Genomic DNA, 23761 nt, shown 5'->3' with positions numbered 1-23761 from the left:
GCTTAAGTGTCCCCAATAATATAGCACCTTACACTGATAGGGCGTGATAGGGTAATATCGTAGCAGGCAAAAGAAGCTTCCGCCGTTGCTTTCGCAGTTCACCTAGGGTTAACAAGAGCTGAACCACAACTAAAGTTTTTATACTTGCACAACGCAATTCCAATAAAAGAGTATGATTGCCATATATGAGCCTCTGTGCATAAAATTATTCTGTCAAAGTATGCTGATTTGAAATATTTTGTAATAGCCTTGCCGGAGAACAAAATGAAGGTGGTGCACCCCCCCCCTCCCCATTACATACCCTTCGGTGCACTTCCACGCACAAAAGAAAACCAAGAAGTTTACGAGTACGTAACACGCATGAGCCAGCGTTAGCTACCTAGTGATCGCGAGGAAGGAGACGTTGCAGAGTGGAAGCTGCGACCTCTAGGACGCTGCTGCGATGGCTTAGTAGTTAACGCATCCGCCCATAAGAGTGAGGTTTTTAAATTTTAAGTGCGAGGAGCATTTTACCACGTGGTGCCGACAGTGGCTTACGGAGGTCGACTTAACGGCGCTGGACGGAAGAAAGAGCCAGGAATAGCCTGCGCGTTCAAATTGTGAGTCTGCTATAGATACAGCCTTTGTCAAAAGTGTCGAGCCCAGGGCGTCTGCTTCTGAGCTGTGTAATGGCGGTGATTTAGCATTAGTAGAGATCTTTCCCATTGGAGCGGGTAGGGCGAAAAATTTTTACCTCTGAAGATTCGGTACAGTGGAAAATGCATTACAGCTGAACGAAATGCCTTAGAAGCAGACACCATTACCTCTAAACTTTTGACAAAGGCTGTACTTGCATTAAACAAACGGAGGCGTCCGTAACGTGCGTAGTATGTCGCACGCAGGAATAACACCCGTTTTTAGCACCTGCGACGCTTATCAAGATGTGTTAGGAAGATATAAGGAAGCAACACGCTGCAAGAGGGAGCAGGTAGTCTAAGCTCGAGAGAGGCTGACATGAAAAATGCAAAAAAAAAAAACAATTTCGAAGGCGCATGTCCCTGAAGATGCACAAAGACATCAGAGAGCGCCGACCAGCGTGCAAGTCTGTTCTTTTAGAGCTAGCCATATATATCCTTTCTCTAGTTTAAATGCAGTGCTCAGCGGCAAGACTGCATAGTGTATACGACAAAGACGCATACTCATAAATCCGGTTTACGTTGTTGACCATACAACCACGGCAGCGTACGTGCGCGCAATAAAGACACGGGTAGCGCTTCCTGCTCGTAATTTTGGACATTCAAAAGACGCCAGAAAGGACAGCGCTCCGGCAATGCGAGCGCGTGTGCTTTTGTTGAACGTCGTTAAAAATACTGTAAGACAACGCGAAGGTCGGACTTGGGGAATCAGGCTTTATTACAGACCTGAAGCCTTGGTCGCACACTGCAGCCAAACACACTCCGCGATGACGATGGGTATCTACAAGAGGGAGCAGGATGAAGATGAAGCAGCACGTTCAGCAGTGTGGAAGATGAAGCGCCACACAGTGCTCACACTATTTCGCCCGCGCAGTTCAAGCGGCCAGCCTGGCCGCAATTAGTCCGCAGGATTGCGCCGAATAAAAGGTTTCATACGTGAAACGTGGACAACTTCAGTGCCGCGGTAACGACAGTCCGGAGGAGGGTAAACAGGGGAGACGCGATAGTTGACTGGGGAGGTTTTTGCAAGAACTGTGTAAGGACCAATGTAACGATGCTGTAACTTGTCACAAAGGCCAGGAGTGCGTAATGGGGTCCAAAGTAACACCTCGTCGCCGGGACGGAACGAAACTTGGCGATGGGTTGCATCATAGCGGTACTTGCGGTCTTCCTGGCTAGCTTCCGTGTTGATGCGAGCAAGCCGGCGTGATTTGGCCACTCGAGAAAGGAACTGGTCAGGAAGAGAGGATGAGGAACTGGCATGTGTAGAAAGAAAAGAGGCGTCAAGAAAGGTAGCGGGAGAACGGCCGTAGACGAGGAAAAACGGGGTGTAACCTGTGGTCCGCTGTACAGCCGTATTGTAGGCGAACGTAACAAAAGGAAGTATTACGTCCCAGTTTCGGTGGTCCTGGTCGACATACATAGACAACATGTCAGAAAGCGTGCGGTGGAACCGCTCAGTCAACCCATTGGTCTGCGGGTGATAGCTGGAGGTCAATTTGTGATGCGTGGTTGAGGCCTCAATAACTTCGGCTACAATCTTCGACAGAAATGTCCGACCACGATCGCTGAGAAGCACTTGAGGGGCCCCATGGCGCAGTACGAGCGATTCCAAAAAGAAGGTCGCGACCTCATGTGCTGAGCCATTAGGCAGGGAAGCGGTCTCAGCGTAGCGTGTTAGGTGGTCGACGGCGGTGACGATCCAGCGATTACCTCGTGCGGACAATGGAAGTGGCCCGTATAAGTCTATGCCAACAACGGCAAAGGGAGTAGCAGGGCAAGGTAGCGGCTGTAGTAGGCCAGCAGGAGGAGAAGTGGGCCGTTTGCGGCGCTGACATGGCAGACAAGAGGCGACGTATTTTGCCACACTTGAGGCGAGGCCTGGCCAGAAGAAACGGGCTTTCACGCGGTGGTAAGTTTTATGAAAGCCTAAGTGACCGGCTGTAGCATCATCGTGGAAAGCCGCCAGGATACGGGTGCGAAGCGCTTTCGGAATAACGGGGACCCAACGGGTGCCTTCGGAGCAATAAATATAACGGGAGAGCACGCCGTTGTCAAGTTTGAACTTTTGGAGTTGCCTGCGCATCCTAGCGGTAGGAGGGTGAGAAGCACCGGTGAGAAGGTTGATTAGGGAAATACAGTAGGGATCTGCTCGCTGGTTTGAAATAATGGCGTAGCGATCTGGAGCAGCGGCAAGAGAAGCACAGGTTAAGGTTGGGGCTCTGGACGACATTGGGACGTCGAGGGTGCACGCAGGAAGGCTCGAGGAAGCACTAGGTGGTGATTCTGAGAGCGGGCAGCGGGAAAGAGCATCGGCATCTCGATGTTTGCGTCCCGATTTGAATATGACATCAAAGTGGTACTCCTGCAAACGCAGAATCCAACGGCCCAGGCGTCCAGTCAAATTTTTGAGGGTTGATAACCAGCACAGAGCATGGTGATCGGTAACGATCGTGAAATGGCGGCCGTACAGGTAGGGGCGGAATTTCTGAACTGCCCAAACGACGGCTAGGCACTCTTGCTCAGTGATGGTGTAGTTGCGTTCCGCTAGTGTTAGAGTTCGACTGGCAAACGCAATTACCTTTTCCCGAGAAGCGGTATCACGTTGCAGAAGTACGGCGCCGATACCGAGGCTGCTGGCATCGGTGTGAAGAATGGTGGCAGCAGTGTCGTCGAAGTGAGCGAGAACAGGGTCCGAAGTGAGGGCATTCTTTAGGGTTTGGAAAGCTTTTTCGCATTCTTCGGACCAATTGAAAGTAGTACGGTCTGTAAGGAGGCGGTGGAGCGGTGCAGCAATGGTAGCGAAATTTCGAATGAAACGGCGAAAGTACGAAGACAGGCCAAGGAAACTGCGTAGTTCCTTAGTCCGCTGAGGCCGTGCAAAGTTCAAAACTGCAGCAAGCTTGTCAGGGTCGGGTCGAATGCCATCGCGGCTGACGAGGTGGCCCAGGATCTTGATTTCTTTCTTGGCGAAATTACACTTTTTTGTGTTCAGCTGGAGACCGGCGGATGCCAGGCACGTTAGTACTTGATCAAGGCGGCATAAATGATCAGAAAAAGTTGCAGAGAAAATAACTATGTCGTCCAGGTAACACAAGCATGTTTTCCACTTAAGTCCTCTAAGAACAGTGTCAATCATGCGCTCAAACGTAGCGGGGGCATTACAAAGTCCAAAAGGCATGACATTGAATTCGTAAAGCCCATCGGGAGTAGCGAATGCGGTTTTTTCTTTGTCGGCTTCGTGCATCGGTATCTGCCAGTAACCGGAACGCAAATCCAAAGTGGAGAAATATTCGGCGCCCTGAAGACAGTCGAGGGAGTCGTCAATTCGTGGCATAGGGTAAACATCTTTTCGAGTGACTTTGTTAAGTGCGCGGTAATCAACGCAAAAACGCACGGACCCATCCTTTTTTTTGACCAAGACGACCGGAGATGACCAGGGGCTAGCTGATGGCCGAATAATGTCTCGCCGGAGCATATCATTCACATTATCTTCTATGATTTTACGTTCTGATAAGGAAACACGGTAAGGGCGGCGGCTAACAATAGAAGTACCTTCTGTAATAATGCGGTGCTGTGCAGAAGACGTTCGGCCCAAGGTCGGAGTAGTGACATCAAAGGAGGCTTGGTGTTTTCGAAGTAATTCCTGCAAAGCTTGGCGGTGAGTCGCAGGAAGGTCAGGATTGATGGTGCCAAAGAGAACACAGAGAGAAGCATCGGAAGAAGCTGCTGGTGAGGAAGAGGGGGCGGTAAGGGTGGTGAGGGACACCGGGTGAATGTCCAGGACACAAGGAAAACATGTCCCTTTAGTCAGCACAATGGGCTCTGGGGAAGTGTTCGAAGCAGCGACAAGCGCTGTGCCATGCTCAAACCGAACAAGACTTGGTGGTAGCGCGATTCCGCGGGTCAGATGGCGATCAGAAGGCACGATTAGCACATCTCCGTTATCAATGTCAGTAGAAGTAAGCGCGACAAGTTGTTCGCATCCAGGGGGCAACACTGAGTTAGTAGCGGCAAGCAGGCGATAACGGGGCTCGGGAGGTTCAGAAGACGGATCGCTCTCGTTCATGTAAATGACCCTGTCGCGACACGAAATGCTGGCTGATGCGGCAGACAGAAAATCCCAGCCTAAAATAATTGGGTGAGCGCACGGTGACATCACGGCAAATTGTACATGGTGGCGGACACCATCAACAAAAACTCGCACAGTACACTTTGCAGAAGGCCGAATTATTGCACCATTAGCTCCGCGGAGTTCAGGTCCATCATAAGGCGTTTTCACTTTTCGCAAGCGGGAGCACAAGTCAGTGTGTATCACAGAAACAGCGGCGCCCGTGTCAACCAAAGCCTCAACAGATAATCCTTCAACCCGCACTAAAATAATATTCCAGGGACGTTCCGGAGGATTTTTGGGATGGCCGAAGAGTGCAGTTTTCCCTCCTAAAACTGCAGTGGTCAGTTTTCCGACAGGCGGGGGGTCGTCAGAGAAGCTTGACGGAGAGGCGAGGTGGAGCGGCGAAAAGGCGAAAGAGAACGGCGTCTTGAAGGCCTGTAACCAGCAGGCGGAGCGGGGCTTTCTGGCGGGGGTGATGAACGTCGGGGATAATCAGGGAATGAACGGTGGTTAGAGCCGGAAAAGCGAGGAGGGTAGTCTGCTTCAAATGATTCGTAGCCGCGGCGTTCATTCTGGAGCCTGCGACGACAGAAGCGGGAAATATGGCCTCGGTACCCGCAGTAATAACACACAGGGCGGGCTGGGCGCCAGTTGGGGTAGTATGTCGGCGCCGCGGCAGGTGGTGCCAATGCAGCGACATGAGCAGTGGTAGGCGCCGGTGGCGTAGGTGCTCCAACTGCGGGCGGCAAGGACGTGATCTGGGCGTACGTTGGCACCTGACGGATGGTAGGAGCGACCGATGTTGGCGGGGAATGGGTCATTGAGGCCAGCTCTTCTTTAACAATGCTACGCAGGCCGGCACTTGAATTATGTGGCTCAGATGCAGGGCGGCACGAATTACCTTGAGCCGAGAGCTCTTCACGAATTATTTCGCGAATAAGCACACGGAGGTCAGCTTCGGCAGTGAAACCAAATGAAGTGGGATCAGGCTGCAGGCGTATTGACTGTAGTTCGTCAAGGCGTTGACAAGTCGATATGATGGCGTCAATTGTGGTTGGGTTCTGCACGGCCAGGGCGTTATAGGCGAGTGGACCAATACCTTTAAGGACGTGCCGAACCCGCTCGGCCTCTGGCATGGTGGCATTTATGCGCCGACAAAGTGCGAGAACGTCTTCGATATAAGAGGTATAGGTCTCATTGGACCGCTGAAGTCGGGCTTCTAGCTTCTTTTTGGCGGACTCCGTGCGAACAGTAGGAGCGCAGAAAATCTGGCGTAACTTTTGTTTAAAGGTAGCCCAATCCGGAATCGTCGACTCATGATTTAGAAACCACGTTTTGGCCACATCCGTCAAATAAAAGGACACATTAATTAATTTAAGAGAATCGTCCCATCGGTTGAAAGCACTGACCCGGTCGTAGCTGTCGAGCCAGTCATCAGCGTCGTCGCCGCGGAGACCGGCGAACATCTGAGGGTCGCGCTGACGGCTACTGACAGTCCAAGTGGCAAGGGGAGCTGGAGTCGAGTTGGTAGCAGCCGGAATAGCGGAGTGGCCCTCTTGTGTCATGACGATGGTGGTCGGGATCAAACGGCGGCCAGAACGAAGCTCCAGGTGGATGCAGGTGACGAAGCAGCGGGGAAATCAAGGCGCACCTCCACCACGTGTAAGACAACGCGAAGGTCGGACTTGGGGAATCAGGCTTTATTACAGACCTGAAGCCTTGGTCGCACACTGCAGCCAAACACACTCCGCGATGACGATGGGTATCTACAAGAGGGAGCAGGATGAAGATGAAGCAGCACGTTCAGCAGTGTGGAAGATGAAGCGCCACACAGTGCTCACAATACCTTTGCGCGCCGTCTCGAGGCAGCCGCTATCAAACGCGTCTACATTCAGGCGAATGTATGAAAGCAGTGTATTTGTACTACCGAAGGCACGCACTAGATGCTTTCGGGATGCCTGGCGGTTGTGGTGCTTGTTTTCTTAGGAGTGCTTTTTCGGCTACCGCCAAGGATGCATACTGGCAAGCTTAGCTGCTATGCACGAAGAAGTGCGTGTTTTCTTACGGAAGGACTGCTATAGTCTAGAACTGTGCACCTAGCATTATTACGGCGGTGCATGTTCTTTTAGTCCCGTTTGGCTGCCTTAACACGAGACTATTGAAGCTCGCGTTAAGTGAGAACACGGAGTCGGCTTCTAGCGGTCAGGATTGTGAACGAGAAGTGAAGAGCATGCTTCTGCTAGGCGCGGGGCCGAAACTTATTGGTCAGCAGGTTGTGTGACAATACAAGGTCACATATGCCGAGTTATGGTGTGCCACAAATTGTTTTAAGATTACAGGCTCACTGCGCAGTTTGAAGTGCGTAACGCTAAATTCAACTAAGCTGATAAATGCGACAAAATCAAAGTCCCTGATTCCCTTGACCTAAGTATGCACATATATATCTGCCAGTAACCGGATCTCAAATCTAATTAGCGACTTCTTTATGCTGATATTCAAGCCACGTTAGTCTACGCACAGCCTCCATGCACCGTTTTTAAGCCCTAAATTCACTGGAGCCACCACCGGGCTGCAAGATCTTTTGAATTTCTCTCGTTGTGAAATCCTCGAACTCGTTCACTAAATTTTAGCAGCTTCGAGGGTGTCTATATGAATAGGAAACAGGGAATGTAAACATTTGAGTCCTGAGCGAAAATGACTATAACATAATATTTTTAGTTTGCAATAGGTGCGTCATATATATTCCTAGTGAAGACTTTTATTGCCTTCTCTGATGGTCCTACAGATCTTGCAGCCTACTCAATATACGAAACTTTTTCGGGCGTGAGTGTCGAACGGCGCGAATCCAGTTCTGGCAGCGTTTAGCGTCTTGCAAGAACGTGCGCACGATTCGGGTTATCTACGTCAAACTTTTCTGCATTTCTTATCGTCGGTCATAGTAAACATCGTATTGACCGGGAGGCGAAGGCGGTAAATTCACATTTAAACCATAATTCTTGCCATTCGCATGCCTTTTTGGACATCGACTATGCTTCGCCAGCGCTTGCCCTCCGTATGACGACATGCCAACTGGGGGCGTATTCTTAAAATGCGCAATTGCATGTGGATCCATGGCTTTTCTGTTTATTATGCTCTATTCTGTCGTAACGCCTTCCGATCGTTACCGCTCCTGTGCGTATCGGTTAGTATGTTGCATTTAGCCGCCAACATGAGGGTAAGTTAATTGAGCTCCTAGCACGGGTCACTCATTTCAAATACTCGTGCAGCCGCGCACCTGCAATGAAAAGTCTCGAGCTACATTATCTTGCTTTGTGGTGCATGTTCTTCCCCCGAAAATTGTGTAACAAAATCTGACACTATAAATATTTCCTAAAGGAGTATAATAAGCCATTCGTTTAAAATTTCCATGCTATTTTTTTTTTTTGCGCACCTAGCCGCAAGCCATCTTTCGCTGCCCCCATCTGCAACCAATACAGTCTTCTTTCAGTCTGTATGGCAGCAATTTCTGCACCGCTAAATGTAAGCAGGCTGCGTGTAATTTTATCTCCATCGCTGTCATTTATGAAGCGAGAGCTACATTGGCCACAGTCTCGCCATTTTGCCGTGCCTGTCCGGTGCCTACCCAAAGAGCGAAGAAAGAAGAAGTAGTCGTGGGAAGCTGTAGCTGGTAGCTGACATGTCCGACCACTAATTGGACGTAGGGCTTCCTGACATTACGTTTGGCAGTTGCTGCCATCTCGCGCCCCTCCTCTCATATGGGAGGGTGATATCAGAATGACCATTGTATGCACTTTATCCCTATAGGCCACGCAGGCACGTTCAAACGGATCGGTTAAAGCGGGGCTTTATGTGCTGCCTGCTTATGCTGTCGCGTCATCGCGGAGGTGTGCGTGAAAACAGAGAGAAAGAGGTGCCGTAGTCGGACCACTGAGCGATAGAGGCTTTCGCCTGATCGCACTTAAGTGGTCAAGGCAAAAAAGATTATACGCGACAAGAAAGCAAATTTCGTGGCAATAAATGATGAACTATGCACTTTCATGGAATCTTTTCTTTCAAACTTTCATGACCGTTCCATTCAGTCAAACTGGGATATCTTTGCAGGGGAAGTTGCCCGTATAACAAACAAATATATTCCAGTCCGCAACATCACCTCCAACTCGCACGTGCCAAGGTACAACGCCCATATCAAAAAATTATCAAACAAGAAAAAACGGCTTTATCGCATCGCAAAACGTTCACCAACTGACTCGCGCTGGGCTGCCTACAAAGCTGCCTCCAAATTATACATAATGGCACTAAAAAGTGCCAAGGACCACTTTTTATCTAACACCCTACCGGACATGCTACAAACAAATCCCAGAAAATTCTGGCGAGTAATCAATCCCACATCCAGCAAGTCAAACCGAAGCGGTGGCCTTGTGGTAGAGCATCCGCCTCGCATTCGGCAGGTACCGGGTTCGATCCCTGGTGCCGCCGGTTACCCACCGGTTTTTCTATGGGTACAAGCTTTCCCCCGGCCTGGTGCTCGGCTCTTCTGGGGTGAAATGCTTGGAAAAAGGTGTCACGGCCTAAATAGTTGCGCCGATGTGGCAGTGATTCGTTCCGCCATCGGACAACAATAAGTCCGCCTCTCGCGGCAAAAGCCCATTATGTGGCCCCTTTTTTTTTTTCAGCACGGCCTTTGCAGACCATGGTTGTTCGAAACTAGGCCCCCGAAGGAGCACAGCAGGGTTAGCAGAGCCTCTCCCAAACGCACACCCCTGAAAGAGCCGGGCGCCGGGCCGGGGGACGCTTGTACCCAATTTTACCGGTGGGTGTCCGGCGGCGGGTTTCGAACTGACCACCTCCCGCTTTGTTAAACTCATGTGGTGAATCGGTTAATAATGATATCTGTGCTGAAGTATTAAATGAGGCTTTTGTTAATAATTTTTGATCCAAAATCTGTACCAATCTTCCTACTATATGTCATCATGATTACCTGGTGATGCCACCAGTGACTGTTGACACAGCTGATGTTGGTCGCCTAATTAATACTCTAAAAGACCATTCTAGTCCAGAATATGATTTCATTAATACTAAATTTTTAAAAAGCACTTGTGCCTATAGCTCAGTTATTTTAACTTATATTTTTCAACAGTCACTGGACACAAGCACACTTCCTGAACAATGGAAAATTGAAAGATCGTTCCACTTCACAAATCAGGGAGCAAGTCCTCTCCTGCTAATTATCGCTCCATATCCATTACTAGTATATGTTGCAAATTACTTGAACATATCATATTCGCCACACTCGTAAACTTTCTTGAGAGTAATTCATTTTTCTCGTCTGCACAACATGGTTTCCGCAAAACTTATTCATGTGAGACTCAACTAATTTCTTTTACAAATAGCTTACATCATATACTAGATAAGTCATCAGTCGTTGATTGCATCTTTTTAGACTTCTCGAAAGCATTTGATAAGGTTTGTCATCAGGTGCTTCTTCAAAAATTACTTCCGCTAAATATTGACACCAATTTGTTCAAATGGATCGAATGCTTTCTCACCAATCGCTCACAATATGTCTGCGCTAACGGCTACAACTCATCCTTTGCTAATGTACTATCAGGTGTTCCACAGGGTTCCGTACTCGGACCGTTATTGTTCTTAATTTATATAAACGATCTTCCATCCTATGTGTCATCTAACATACATTTATTCGCTGATAACTGCGTATTTTTCGTGAAATAAAAGACGATAATGATAGTGCCGCATAGAAGACGACACCAAAGATGATGACTGGCCCCACTAGCGCGAGCCTGGAAGAGAAGGAAGTTGGAGCGCAAGACTCGTCCAGGTTGATTATTAAACCCGTCCTATCTTTGGGTCCTCCTTGGCGTTCTATCGAGACGTGACACTGGTGGAGCGCGCTGGGGTATGCATAAGACTCCTTCCGGCAGTCCACAGCGAATCCCAGACATCGACACGCCTGTACATCGCGCTAGCCGCCGCCTTCTAGGCCTAGCCCCGGAGTACAACTATCTGCCAAGCGACTCTTCAAACGACCAAGTCCATGAGGTCTCCCAAGCCATGGCACATCCCAACCCTACGCCGGTGACTCTTCAGAACACCAAGGTGCCAGAGTGCTTTCGCGGGGAAGCGTTTGAAGATGTCGAGGACTGGCTTGACCAGTTTGAGCGAGTGGCCAAGGTTAATCAGTGGAGCGCAGATCACAAACTTTGCAATGTTTATTTTGCCCTCCAGGATAATGCTAGAACGTGGTTTGAAAACCACGAGGCCAGCTTATCCACATGGAATGACTTCCGCCGCCAGCTCGTAGACACCTTTGCGAGAACTGATCGACGCGACAATGCGCTGCGCCTGCTTGAAGTGCGTGTCCAGAAGCCGAATGAGAGCGTGGCTATGTTTGCGGAAGACATGGCTCGCCTTTTTCGCCGTGCCGACCCTGATATGAGCGAGCCAAAGAAGTTACGGAATCTCATGCACGGTGTCAAAGAACAGGTGTTTGCCGGCTTAGTACGCAACCCACCTAAAACCGTGAGTGAGTTCATTAAGGACGCTATGGCTATAGAGCGAGCCCTCCAAGATCGGTGCCGCCAGTACAACCGACCAGCCAGCTGTGCCCCAACGACTGCGGCGGTGCTGACTGCCACAGATCAGACCACTCTTCGAGACATGATTATAGAAATTGTCCTTGAGGAGTTGCAGCGAATTACGGTTACGAAAGCTCAGTCGTCAGAGGCCCTCGTGCAGGCTGTAAGGAATGAAATTTGGTGCTCCCTATCACCGTCTGCCCAGTGCAACGAGTTTCATCCAGTCGACAACGCGGCAGCCATTTCCGAACCACCATACCGCGTTCCACAACCGGTCAACTACACGGCCAACATTCCTGCACCTTATCACGAGCCGCAATCTGAGAGCTACGCCGCGGTCCTACGTCGCCCGCCTCCAGACCACGCCTCACCGAGCTCACCAAGCCGTCAGGAGACGCGATTCTTCCAGGGGCCTCAGTGGGCGCCTTCCAGGCGCTCTCAACCACGCCGAACGGACAGGTGGCGCAGTTATGGCAGCCGGCCACTCTGTTTCTACTGCGGACAACCTGGCCACGTATATCGGTACTGCCGCTACCGCGAAGAGGGGCAGGCCTTTCCGTCTGCTTCTGCTCGCCGCCGCTTCGACGCTGACACTGCCCAAACCGAGGACGGCCTTCCGGTCAGCAGGGAAACCGAATCCCCGGGCTTCCGCCGCCGCTCCTCCCCATCGCCACAGCGTTATTCTCCGCCGATGCGTCGTGGCAATGCTGACGTTGGCGGACGGCGGTCCCCTAGCCCTCATCAGGGAAACTAACAGCCGCAACCTCGCGAGGGGAGGTTGCACACAGTCTAAAAGTGTCAAAACCCTCACCACCGCCGCAACTGCCGATAGCCCGTGCTTCTGACGCTGCCGTTAGTATTGACATTGCCGCACTACCGCCGAAAATGCCGCCTACATTACCGCCGAAAATGCCGCACCAGATGAGCAGCCCCGACGACGAAGCTTACACCGCTGACCTTGCCGCACTTCCGCCGAAAATGCCGAAAGAGACGAGCCACACAGATAACGTTGTTAGCGCTGAACTCGCCGTTTCCATTGATGGGCTGGAGGTACATGCTCTGGTGGATACCGGGGCGGATTTTTCAATTATTAGCCAGAAACTGGCTGACACGCTGCGCAAAGTAAGAACTGAATGGACTGGGCCAGTAATAAGAAGTGCTGGGGGCCAGCTACTGGCACCGACAGGGAAGTGCACTGCCAGGATAGGAATAGGAAACGCGGTGTTGGCAGCTTCGTTATTCTCCCTGACTGTTGCAAAGATCTCATCTTGGGCATGGACTTTCTGCGTCTTCATGGGGCTGTAATCAGCATTAGTGACAGCGTCGTTGCCTTCACAAACAATCACGAAGACCTTGGTTATGCGGAAGTACCACTGATGCCCTTACGCGTCGCCAATGAGACAGTGACATTACCTCCGCGATCATGCTCTCTTGTTGAAGTGAAGTGCGACATGGCGCATACCGGCGATGGTATAGCCGAAAGGGCAGTCGCCCTGGTACTAAGCCGAGGTGTTTCTATAGCTCGAGGGGCTAGTCAACTTGACCAATGGACAGACCGAAGTGCTGCTGACAAACTTCAGCGACGAGCGTCAGCAAATTCCGAAAGGCACAACTGTGGCTTTTTTCGACAGCCTCCCAAATGCGCAGCACTGCTTCTCACTGCAACAGGAAGGATCAATGTGCAAGACGCCCGTAACCATCGTCGATGTGAGTCCAAATTTGTCTTCTTCAGAACGGGACCGTCTTTTGGATCTCATAGATCAATTTCGAGACTGCTTTGCTTCCGAATCGCGGATCGGCCAAACGCCTTTGACAAAACATCGAATCATCACGGATGACTCGATTCGCCCGATTCGACAAAATCCTTACCGTGTAGCTCCGAAAGAACGTGTAGCCATTCAGCGCCAGGTGGCCGAAATGCTTAGAGACGACGTTATCCAGCCGTCACAGAGCCCCTGGGCTTCCCCCGTGGTACTTGTTAAAAAGAAGGACGGCAGCTTACGACTTTGCATAGATTACCGCAAGCTCAACCAAGTAACTAAAAAAGACGTGTACCCTCTTCCTCGCATCGACGATTCCCTTGATCGCCTACGAAACGCACGTTACTTCTCATCAATGGACTTGTAAAGTGGATATTGGCAGATAGAAGTAGACGAGAGAGATCGGGAGAAGACAGCATTCGTCACTCCCGACGGATTTTACGAGTTTAAGGTCCATCCGTTCGGTTTATGCTCAGCACCAGCAACTGTGCTCTCGGGACTTAAGTGGCAAACATGCCTGGTGTATCTTGACGACGTGATTGTGTTTTCGGCCACATTTGAAGAGCATCTACGCCGTCTGCTTGCTGTATTTCAGGCCATACGATCTGCGGGCCTCACACTAAAACCCGAGAAGTGCCACTTCGGGTACGAGGAGCTGCAATTCTTAGGTCACGTTGTTAGCCAAGAAGGTGGCCGGCCTGATCCTGAAAAGCTCTCCGCAGTCGCCGAGTTCCCGACACCTACGGACAAAAAGACATTGCGGCGTTTCCTGGGTCTTTGCGCCTATTACCGCCGGTTTATTGCTGGTTTCTCACGAATTGCCTGGCCATTAACTTCGCTGACGCGTGACAACGCTGTCTTTCACTGGGGTGAAGAGCAGGAACAAGCGTTTAATGAGCTGCGGAGACGTTTACAGACACCACCTGTCCTGGCGCACTTTGATGACGACGCCCCTACACTGCTTCATACGGATGCCAGCAACGTGGGCTTAGGTGCTGTGCTGGTGTAGCGCCAGGATGGTGTGGAAAAAGTAATTGCTTACGCCAGCAGTACCCTATCTAAAGCAGAAGCGAACTACTCGGCAACCGAAAAAGAATGCCTTGCAGTGGTATGGGCGGTTATGAAGTTCCGCCCTTATTTTTACGCTCGCCCCTTTCAAGTCGTTAGCGACCATCACTCGCTCTGTTGGCTGACGAATTTAAAGGACCCTTCAGGGAGACTCGCGCGTTGGAGCCTTCGATTACAAGAATTCGACATGGCAGTTATTTACAAATCTGGAAAAAAGCACACGGATGCTGACTGCCTTTCGCGAGCGCCGGTCGAACCTTCCACTATGACCGATGAAGACACTGCGTTTTTAGGTGTCATAGATGACGCAACGCTTTCCCAACAGCAGCGAGAAGACCAGGAATTGCTCCCTCTTATTGATTTCTTGGAAAAACGAACTACCGTTGTGCCTAAGATTTTCACCCGAGTAATCTCTTCATTCTTTATTCGCAACAACGTACTTTACAAGAACTTCCGCCCTGGGGGAAACAGTCATCTACTCGTCGTCCCATCTGCTCTCCGCAGTGAAGTTTTGCAAGCGTGTCACGACGAGCCAACCGCCGGTCACCTAGGCTACACCCGCACGTTGGCTAGAGTCCAGCACGGATACTACTGGCCAAAACTGCCTGCGACAGTGAAACACTATGTACGTACGTGCATAGACTGCCAGCGCCGTAAGTCACCCCCTGTAAAACCAGCTGGCCTACTCCATCCTCTTCAAGTGCCAACAACACCTTTTAAGCAAATCGGCATGGACCTCCTGGGATCATTTCCGACGTCGACAGCCGGAAATAAATGGATAATTGTCGCCACCGATTATCTAACCCGCTACGCGGAGACCAAGGCTCTGCCATGGGGTACTGCCGCCGAAGCAGCTCGGTTCTTCGTGGAGAACATTGTCCTGAGGCATGGCGCTCCGGCGCTCATTATAACTGACCGAGGAATTGCATTTACGGCCGAACTTTTGGAGACCGTTCTCCGCCTCAGTGGTACCAGTCACCGTACAACTACAGCCTATCACCCCCAAACCAATGGGTTGACGGAACGCCTCAATAAAACCATCGCAGACATGCTTTGCATGTACGTTGACGTGAACCACAAGAATAGGGATGAAATTCTTCCCTACGTCACGCACGTTCGCCTACAATACGGCACGCCAAGACACCACTCGCATGACACCATTCAGCCTCCTTCACGGGCGACCAGCAACAACTATGCTGGATGCAATGTTGCTCTCGAATGCCGACACCGACGATCTCGATCAGGACGCCGAGGAAATCGCTCAGCGTGCAGAGGAAGCCCGCCAGCTAGCGCGTGTGCGGATCAAGAATCAGCAAGAGCATGATGCACGACGCTACAATGATAGACGCCGACATGTCATGTACGAACCTGGCGACAAAGTATGGGTCTGGACGCCTATTCGCCGCCGTGGACTCTCCGAAAAACTATTGCGGCGATATTTCGGGCCATATGTTGTTCAGCGACGTTTAACCGACGTCACTTATGAGGTGGTGCCAGACGGGGTGTCGACCTCAAAGCGACGCCAGCAACAAGCCGACGTCGTCCACGTTGTACGCATGAAGCCGTACAACTCGGACTGACCTTGACCTCCTACTCCCTTTTATGCTCATCGGGACGATGCTTCTTGAGGAGGGGGGCAAATTCCGCATAGAAGACGACGCCAAAGATGATGACTGGCCCCACTAGCGCGAGCCTGGAAGAGAAGGAAGTTGGAGCGCAAGACTCGTCCAGGTTGATTATTAAACCCGTCCTATCTTTGGGTCCTCCTTGGCGTTCTATCGAGACGTGACAATATTAACATTCTACAGCGCGACCTCACACTATAATCAACTGGTGTAATCAATGGCTGATGGAACTAAACTCTAACAAATGCAAGGTAATGCGTGTCACCCGTACTGCTAATTCGTCCCCTCTATACTCTCTGAATGACTTTGAACTTGATAGCGTCCATTCTTATAAATACCTAGGCATTCACATTTCATCCGACCTAACTTGGCGGCTTCATATAGATTACATCATCAACAACGCTAACAAAACGCTAGGTTATCTGAGACGTAATTTTTCCCGCGCCCCGTCTACTTTGAAATCACTCCTTTATAAAACTTTAATACTTCCAAAATTAGAATACTCAGCAGCGGTCTGGGATCCTAGCCATGATTACTTAATTACTGCACTTGAACGCGTTCAGAATAACTCTGCTCGTTTCATTCTATCTAACTATAACCGAGGAGCAAGTGTCACAGAAATGAAAACTATTTTGCGTCTTCCATCATTGGCTTCACGACGAAAAGTTTGCCGGCTAACCCTATTCCACAAGTTATATTATCATTCCGTCTTACACAGCAATTTTTTTCAGACACCCTATTACATATCGAATCGCATTGATCATCCCTACAAAGTAGCCATCCATTTATGCAAAACAGATTCTTTCTTACGCTCATTTGTTCCCCGTACTTCCAAAGAATGGAACGATCTTTATAATGAAATTATATGTATTACTGATACAAATAACTTTCGCAAAGCTTTAACCTGCATTGTATAAGTACTACTAGTTATGTGTCTACTAATACAATTATTGCCGATTTCATAGCTAATATTGTATATATAGGATGTATTATTTATGTACCCGATTTTTGCAGTGTTTCCTTTTTCCTGTATTTCTTTTTGCCCACACCCCTCTGAAATGCCTGTACGGCCCTGAGGGTAAAGACAAATAAATAAACAAATAAATAAATAAAAGTGCCCCCCTATTGACAAATAGAGCTGAAACCATAAAGTAAACTACAATGTGCAAAAGCCATGTCTTTACTTTCAAGCCGTGCCTAAGCCTAGTCATGCAGATAGCTCTCGCGTAATTCCAGGTTTAATTACAAACTGAACCACAGCTAATTTTATCTCATGCGTCGCGCTTTTAAGTTTCAGTGCCTGCGCTTTGATGCAGAATAGTTATGCGGCAATAACTCCAACTTCTGTACCAACCTATGGAAATAAGCTGACTGAAACCATCAATATTACTTCAGCTCATTTAAGGCAGGACGAGGGAAAGAAGATGCACGAAACAGTACTGTACAAGGGTTGAGGGGAAGCATTAGTTTGCAAGCTGAGAGTAGGTTTCGACAAGTTGACTTGTCAGTTCATTTTGTTGCTTATGTATTGTTATCAGCAGAGATCAGTCTCTTATTTATAAAGCTTGACCCCGCTCTGATTGCAGTAAAACTGAAATGTCCTTTCCTGAATTTTTCATCTTCGCTCCATAACATTCTTGACATTTGCTGTCTGTTCCTGGACTCTTGAAGAATATTTATTAACACGGATGACAGCTATATGTTTCCTCAAAAAGAAAGTAAACATGAACGTGAATGTTTTCTCTTATAAAATAGCGTTTGATGTTTCTTATTTGTGACAAAATCATGTCGAGTTCAAGGCTATTAGAAGCATTATGCTTTACATCGTGCTTTTCAATGCTTTACAGCATTGAAAAGAAAACCACCTGAGCTACTAAATTATTTCCCCATTTGCTGCGGTTACTGCGTCTAGTTATTAATTTTATTATTTTAATTTAGTATTGGCCGGCAGTGTCTGACCTGAAGGAGTGTTAGAGCGCGCCATTGCGCAAGCAGTCTTCCTTTGACATTCTAATCATGAACCACTTCCCAGTTGAAAATGCACACATCAGCAGGGAAGTGCCGCACAAACTTCACCCCTGCAGGCTGACAATGAGCTTAATCAAGCATGCTGGGAGCTTGTGTCTTGAGGCGTTTGATGTAGAATTTTTAAAGCACTGGTATCATTTCTGAAGACCAAATCACGTCGAGATTTGACCACTAACGAAGGAATGCAGTCGCTAGTCAAGTACGTCATCCGTGGCAGGGGTTCCTCCCGGGGCGCGCCACTATGTGTGCAAAATATCAATGTCCAGCCTAATTCGGCTTTGACGAATACGACGGTAACCACCAAGTGAAGCCCTGGCCACCCTAAAATTTGACCACGATAGATTTAGACCAAAATTCATGTCGAGCTTAATTCGACTATGCTGATCACGATGATGACCTTCAAAGGTGGCATGGGCCGCCTTCTAATTTAGGCCCTGCCTAACATTCACCTCGGCTGGTTTGGACCAAATCACTGTCCAGGCTAATTTCGCTCTTGTGAAGTTCAAATTGGGCCCAGGACCTCACAAGTTTACTTTGGCCAATCTGGATTAAAAAAGCGCAGCATTGTGTATAAAAATCGCCATTAATAAGTAATTTACGCAATCATGTGACAAGCGCGTCTTGCCGATTTCTAAGTAATTCAGAGCTATCGATATTCAGGTTCCGCATAGTAAAACCGCAACTGGCTGTCGTCCCTAAGCGATGCTTGCGCATCTATGTTTGTTAATCTGCCCATCAGAACGCCCGTTCGAGACTTTGTTTGATAACCCTGTTCACGCAATCAGTGGATGGATAGGCGGACCCAGAGACATCCGGCACGCGTTGCGACACGTAGTAACATAAAATCACGTGCTAGGTCATGCAATGTAAGTATGGCGAAATGAGTTGCACCGAAGAACGGTTTTCGTGAAGCAAACGACGGGCGCCTCTACGCCTGCCCATGCTAGCGGCGACGAAACGGAAGTTGAACGCGTGCAGAGATGTGAAAAAGTGAAAGCAGATAACCACAGGGGCTGACTTTTAGTGGGCGGGGCCCGTGAAGTGGTGTCAGAACCTTCACGTGCAAAAAATGTCGAGAATGAAAGACGCAAAGAGGAATAATTTTAAATTTTGCCTGCAAGTAACTCCACTTCTAAGAACGGCCATTAAAAATTGTTGCTAGAAAATATTCGTGGAATGGCATTGTTCCACATCTTACGCATAGCTCAAGTATAACGGCTGGCACTTCACAGCCCATTTAAAGATTGATCTTAGATAGCACTTTTGCGGCGGCTCTAATTGGCCGAGGCGGAATGACGCCATAGAGGTCTCGACCAATCGCAGACCACCACCACAGTATGCGCTAATGCATGCCTTGTATGGCCATATGCCTGTCAATGATCAACGAACAAATAATGACGAATAATTGATTATTTTTGCCAAATAATAATTAATTAAGGAATTCATTAGCAAATAAATGACTCATCAAATAAGTACACAATCAATTACCTACCTAATGGCTAATCAAATAATTCATTACCTACTAATTGACTAATTACTAATTGGTGCCAGCTGAGTAGCAGAATGCGGAACTCGGGCTTTCGCCTGTCACTACTTTAGTCGCTAAAGTCTCTCGTAATTTTTCTGATCGTGGGTACGCAGCGCGGGGAATTATAGGTGGGAATACATTAGCTAGAGGGTAATTAATTATTCGACAGATTGTGGGCACTTATCTGTCTGCGGCCTCAATGGGTTCATAAGGCCTCATTTTTTTCGGCAGTTGATTATGATCGACCCAAAGCTTCAGACAGAAGGTGGCATTCTGTGCCAAAATTCAGACAGAAGGTCGCAGAGTTCATTTCAGTCAACATATCTGCTTTTAGACGACAAAGATGGCTACGTATACGGCCTTTTCGCATACATCCGTAAAAGCCGGCGAGAAGCCTTCTTCTCGGCAAGTACGCAAACCTGCTGAGTAAACCAATTTTGTAAGACCCACACCTTAAATTATGATCTCCGCCTCTGGTTCACCGAGGCCGTCAGCTAGTGAAAGACGAGGACTCAGCAATTCTACCACTTGTGTTCACTCCCCCTGCCTGCACTAGTCGGATTCCAGGAGGACATTGCACTGTCTTCTTCTTAACCACATTTCCGAGAGAAAACTCGTACCAATCGGCGGCGCCATGTCAGAGATAATGTCGAAATCAGGAATCAAGAAAAAAAAAAAAAACAAGAAAACAAGTTTCCTTTTATGCCGCTACATGTCTATGCCAGTTCGTTTGTTTCACCTCTTCATACAAAACAAGCAGTAACTTGGACATGGAGGCACTTCATTTGCTTCTTCAGTGCGTGCAAACATTTCTAGGCTGTGTTTGCGTTCAGTCATCCCAACCACCGATTTCCCTCTTGGCTAAATATATGTGTGCCTTTCTCCCACCTCCTTTGACCAGTATGGCCAAGAAAAGATAAAAAAAGGCACGTGCTGGAGGAAACGTGAGAAGAGCTTGTGCGCCGAAAATTCCATTTTCACTGAGTAGGCAAAAAAGGGGCTCCTAAATTGAGCAGATTATAGGGCTTCAAGAAGGCGCTTGCATTAACTCGAAGACTTTAGGCATAATGAATGCGGAATTGAGTTGTGCAGCCTTTAGAAAGAGACGGGTCTTTTGCGAAAAAAAAACCAAAGAGGGGTGCCTTCTATACGGACAAGGTCTTAATTTCTTAATGGACTATCTTCTTAAGTGGACCATAGCATCTTTGCTTCTCTTTACTTGGAGCTCAGAGTGAGAACCGAGGCCAGCAAAAACTGCACAAAAGTAGTGGTGGCCAAGCTCTATATGCATTACACATGGCTAGCGGAAAATAAAAAGAGAAAATGTAGTTGAAATAAGCCTGATGAATATTGAGTATTCAATCATAGTTATTCTATAGCATAGCCATTCGACAATAAAATAAAATGGCAATATACTGTATCGGTAACTCTCAGAGTCGGCAAGAAAGTTACTTTCTAAGAAACAATTGAACAAAAGTCGAAGTTTACCCGGCTCTTTCTGTAATGAGCTTTCGTGTCAGAATAGCAGCGGCCGTGGCTCATAGCACTGCGAGACGATGGACAAGGTTTTCATGGAATGAAATTGGATAGCGCAGCGCGCAGTGAAGTTGAGAAATAATTTATACATATAACAGGCTGTACTGCAGACATACCAAAATGCGTTACGTTCCGGGATTGTTGCGTAAGACACCTCGTTTTCTTCTTGCTTGTGCTAATTTGATCCTTTGATATCCTATGTGCACTGGCTATCCTCGCTATTTCTATCCAGTTTAGGTTGGTTTGGTTTCTCGGGTTTAACGTCCCGAAGCATTATTGGCTATAAGAAGCGTCGTATATTTCAGGGCTCCAAGAAGTTCGATCTCTCGGGATTCTTTATTATTGCACAGGAACGCTTCTCATAACACTTCTCAGTAACCCAACATGGCGGGGTCTTCACTTTTGGCACGCACAAATCACTCCGGACACGCCAGAGAATTAGAAAAAAAAATATGCAACCACCATCGATAGGCGATGAAATGCAAGAGCTTAAGCTGTTATCCATCGCAAACTCATTACATATAGATATCGCCCAGATCATTTGGTACCACTCGCATGTGTCTACGACCAGTAATTCGCCAGATACGCACCCCCTGCAAACGCGAAGATTGATCATTTTGGACTCCTAAATATCGATGGTGCGCCTCTTCCATGAAAAGAAGAGTAGATTTGGAATTACCATTGTAAGCGTATGAACACCGTTACACACCAGTCCGGTGTCTCTCCCACCATCCATAGGGTCACAATTTTAGCGTAATGACATATTTACACCAATATATAAATTTTAGAGCACCAAAGCTGTCCAAAGCGGCTCTTCATTGAGTTGTTGGCAAGTTCGAATTTCTCTCATAGGTTCAAAATTCGGGTATGGATATACTGAGCACGTACCGGCGATTCGTTTTGTACCACCCGCATCCTCCTGCTGTTACTGGTTTGATCGCCATACCCGCCGCGGTGTCTCAGTGGTTAAAGCGCTCGTATACTGAACCAGAGACCGCGGCTTTCGCGTTTCGATGGAGGCGAAACGCAAAAACGTCCATGTGCTGTGCGATGTCAGTGCTAGTTAAAGATCCCCAAGTGGTCGAAAATATTCTCCACTACCGGTACCTCTTTATCTCTTTCTTTTTTTGCCTCCTGTTGTAGATTCGCGCTCAAGTCTGCAAGCGGGACGACGAGCAAGAAGAGGTCTTTGACTGAGCGCGAGATAGAGATTGAGCGCTATGTTGGCGCATTGAGAATCGTGTGAAGAGCCAGGGATTAAAGATAGTCAAAGGCGGCCTTGGTGATTGCCCTTCCTCTACGACGCCGGTGAGGTGTCCACCGAGAAGTGTGACAGATACAGGCGCCTTTCATTTCCTCTATACCAATTTAACAATCTATCTCCACGGACGCCGGAAGTTGCCCCCCCCCCCCCCCCCTTTACCCTTGCAATGACCAGAGGTCGTTGGTACGACTACGTCACACATCTTAAAGCTCGACTCGACTCGCAACTTTGTGTGCATTAACCCAACGAACAGTCTGGCACCGGTCCGAACCTTGGACTTTATGGTAGAGTCCACCTTGAATTGCTAGGTGGCACATCATCATACTGGCTTTAACTTTGCAGAACTGATTGCTGCTTCGGACTTACAACACTGCTTTGAACTTAGAGAAATTTGGAGTCCCGGACGAACCGACAGTAATCAAACGTGAGCGCTTATAAGCTCTTAAAAGGCGTGATAGCTGGAACATACGAAGTCATTAGTGCTGTTTTATTTAGTAGCCTAATGCATTTCTGCTAATGAGCAGTGAGTCAGTCGTTACAACGCTTCACTAATGACGCCATGTTAAGGCAGGCCTGAGTTGGATATTGCGCTTTAGAAGCCAGCGAGAATGGCATTCTGCTCTGGCCCCTCAGTTAGCTTACAGTGACATTTAATTAATTTTGCATAGTTGAACGTAGTCGGCTTTAGCATCCAAGTTATTTGGACATAGCAGTCCAAATGAACTTAATTAAGCTTCAACTTATTCTAGCTTAAACGTAAGAAATCTTTAGCTCATACATCGTCGAAAAAGAACACTGGCGACATTTTGGAATTGGGATTCTGTCATTTGTGAGGCATTACACTTATTTGTAATTTCTTCGTGCAAACAAAATCAATCTGACGTTGCACATAGACATTATGGAATTTTTTTTTTAGTTCGCAGTATTGCCGTGTTTCATCTCTGTCGCTATTTAAGTTGACGCGTATAGTTCATCTCGCAATAACGAATAAAACGCCCTAGTCACGTGTCGTCTATGCCCAGGCCCGGGTCTCGCCAAAGCCCGACGAAGCAGTACATCTGCCAGCGCATGCAGCTCTGTCACCTAAGCCTCTGATAATCGTCAGACATTTGGTTTGGGCTGAAAATCTACGAGGACCCGGCGACGTAGTTCCAGTCCCAGCAGATAGAGTGTACACATTATCCCAGGAAGGAAGCAATTTCAAGTGTTAAGGCATTGCGGTAAATGTAATCGCTGTTGCACCTGTTTTGATGCATCGGGCTTGACATCAAAACGTCATTCAGGCTATGATTGGCGCCATAGTGAAAAACGCCGGCTAACTTTGACCACATAGGACTTTCTAACGTACTCTGTAACAGCACAGGACACAATTCCTCGATGTGGTTCTTAAAAGAGCGACCAAATAACAACAAAAAATTCAAGAAGCATCCGATATTGCGCCAGCTGGGATAGAGTGCTCCAGCAGTCATTTTGTGCATCATGCAAAAGAGAAGTTAAATTGCTAGCGGAAATATTTTATGCTGGCCTAACTTTCCCTGAGGCGGGCAATGTTTCTGCTGCTTTTTTTCTTT

This window comes from Amblyomma maculatum, chromosome 5 (assembly GCF_055883805.1).
Source record: "Amblyomma maculatum isolate TAMU_Amacu chromosome 5, ASM5588380v1, whole genome shotgun sequence".
Lineage (NCBI taxonomy): Eukaryota > Metazoa > Arthropoda > Arachnida > Ixodida > Ixodidae > Amblyomma > Amblyomma maculatum.
The sequence above is the reverse complement of the archived record's forward strand: the minus strand, read 5'-3'. Positions refer to the sequence as shown.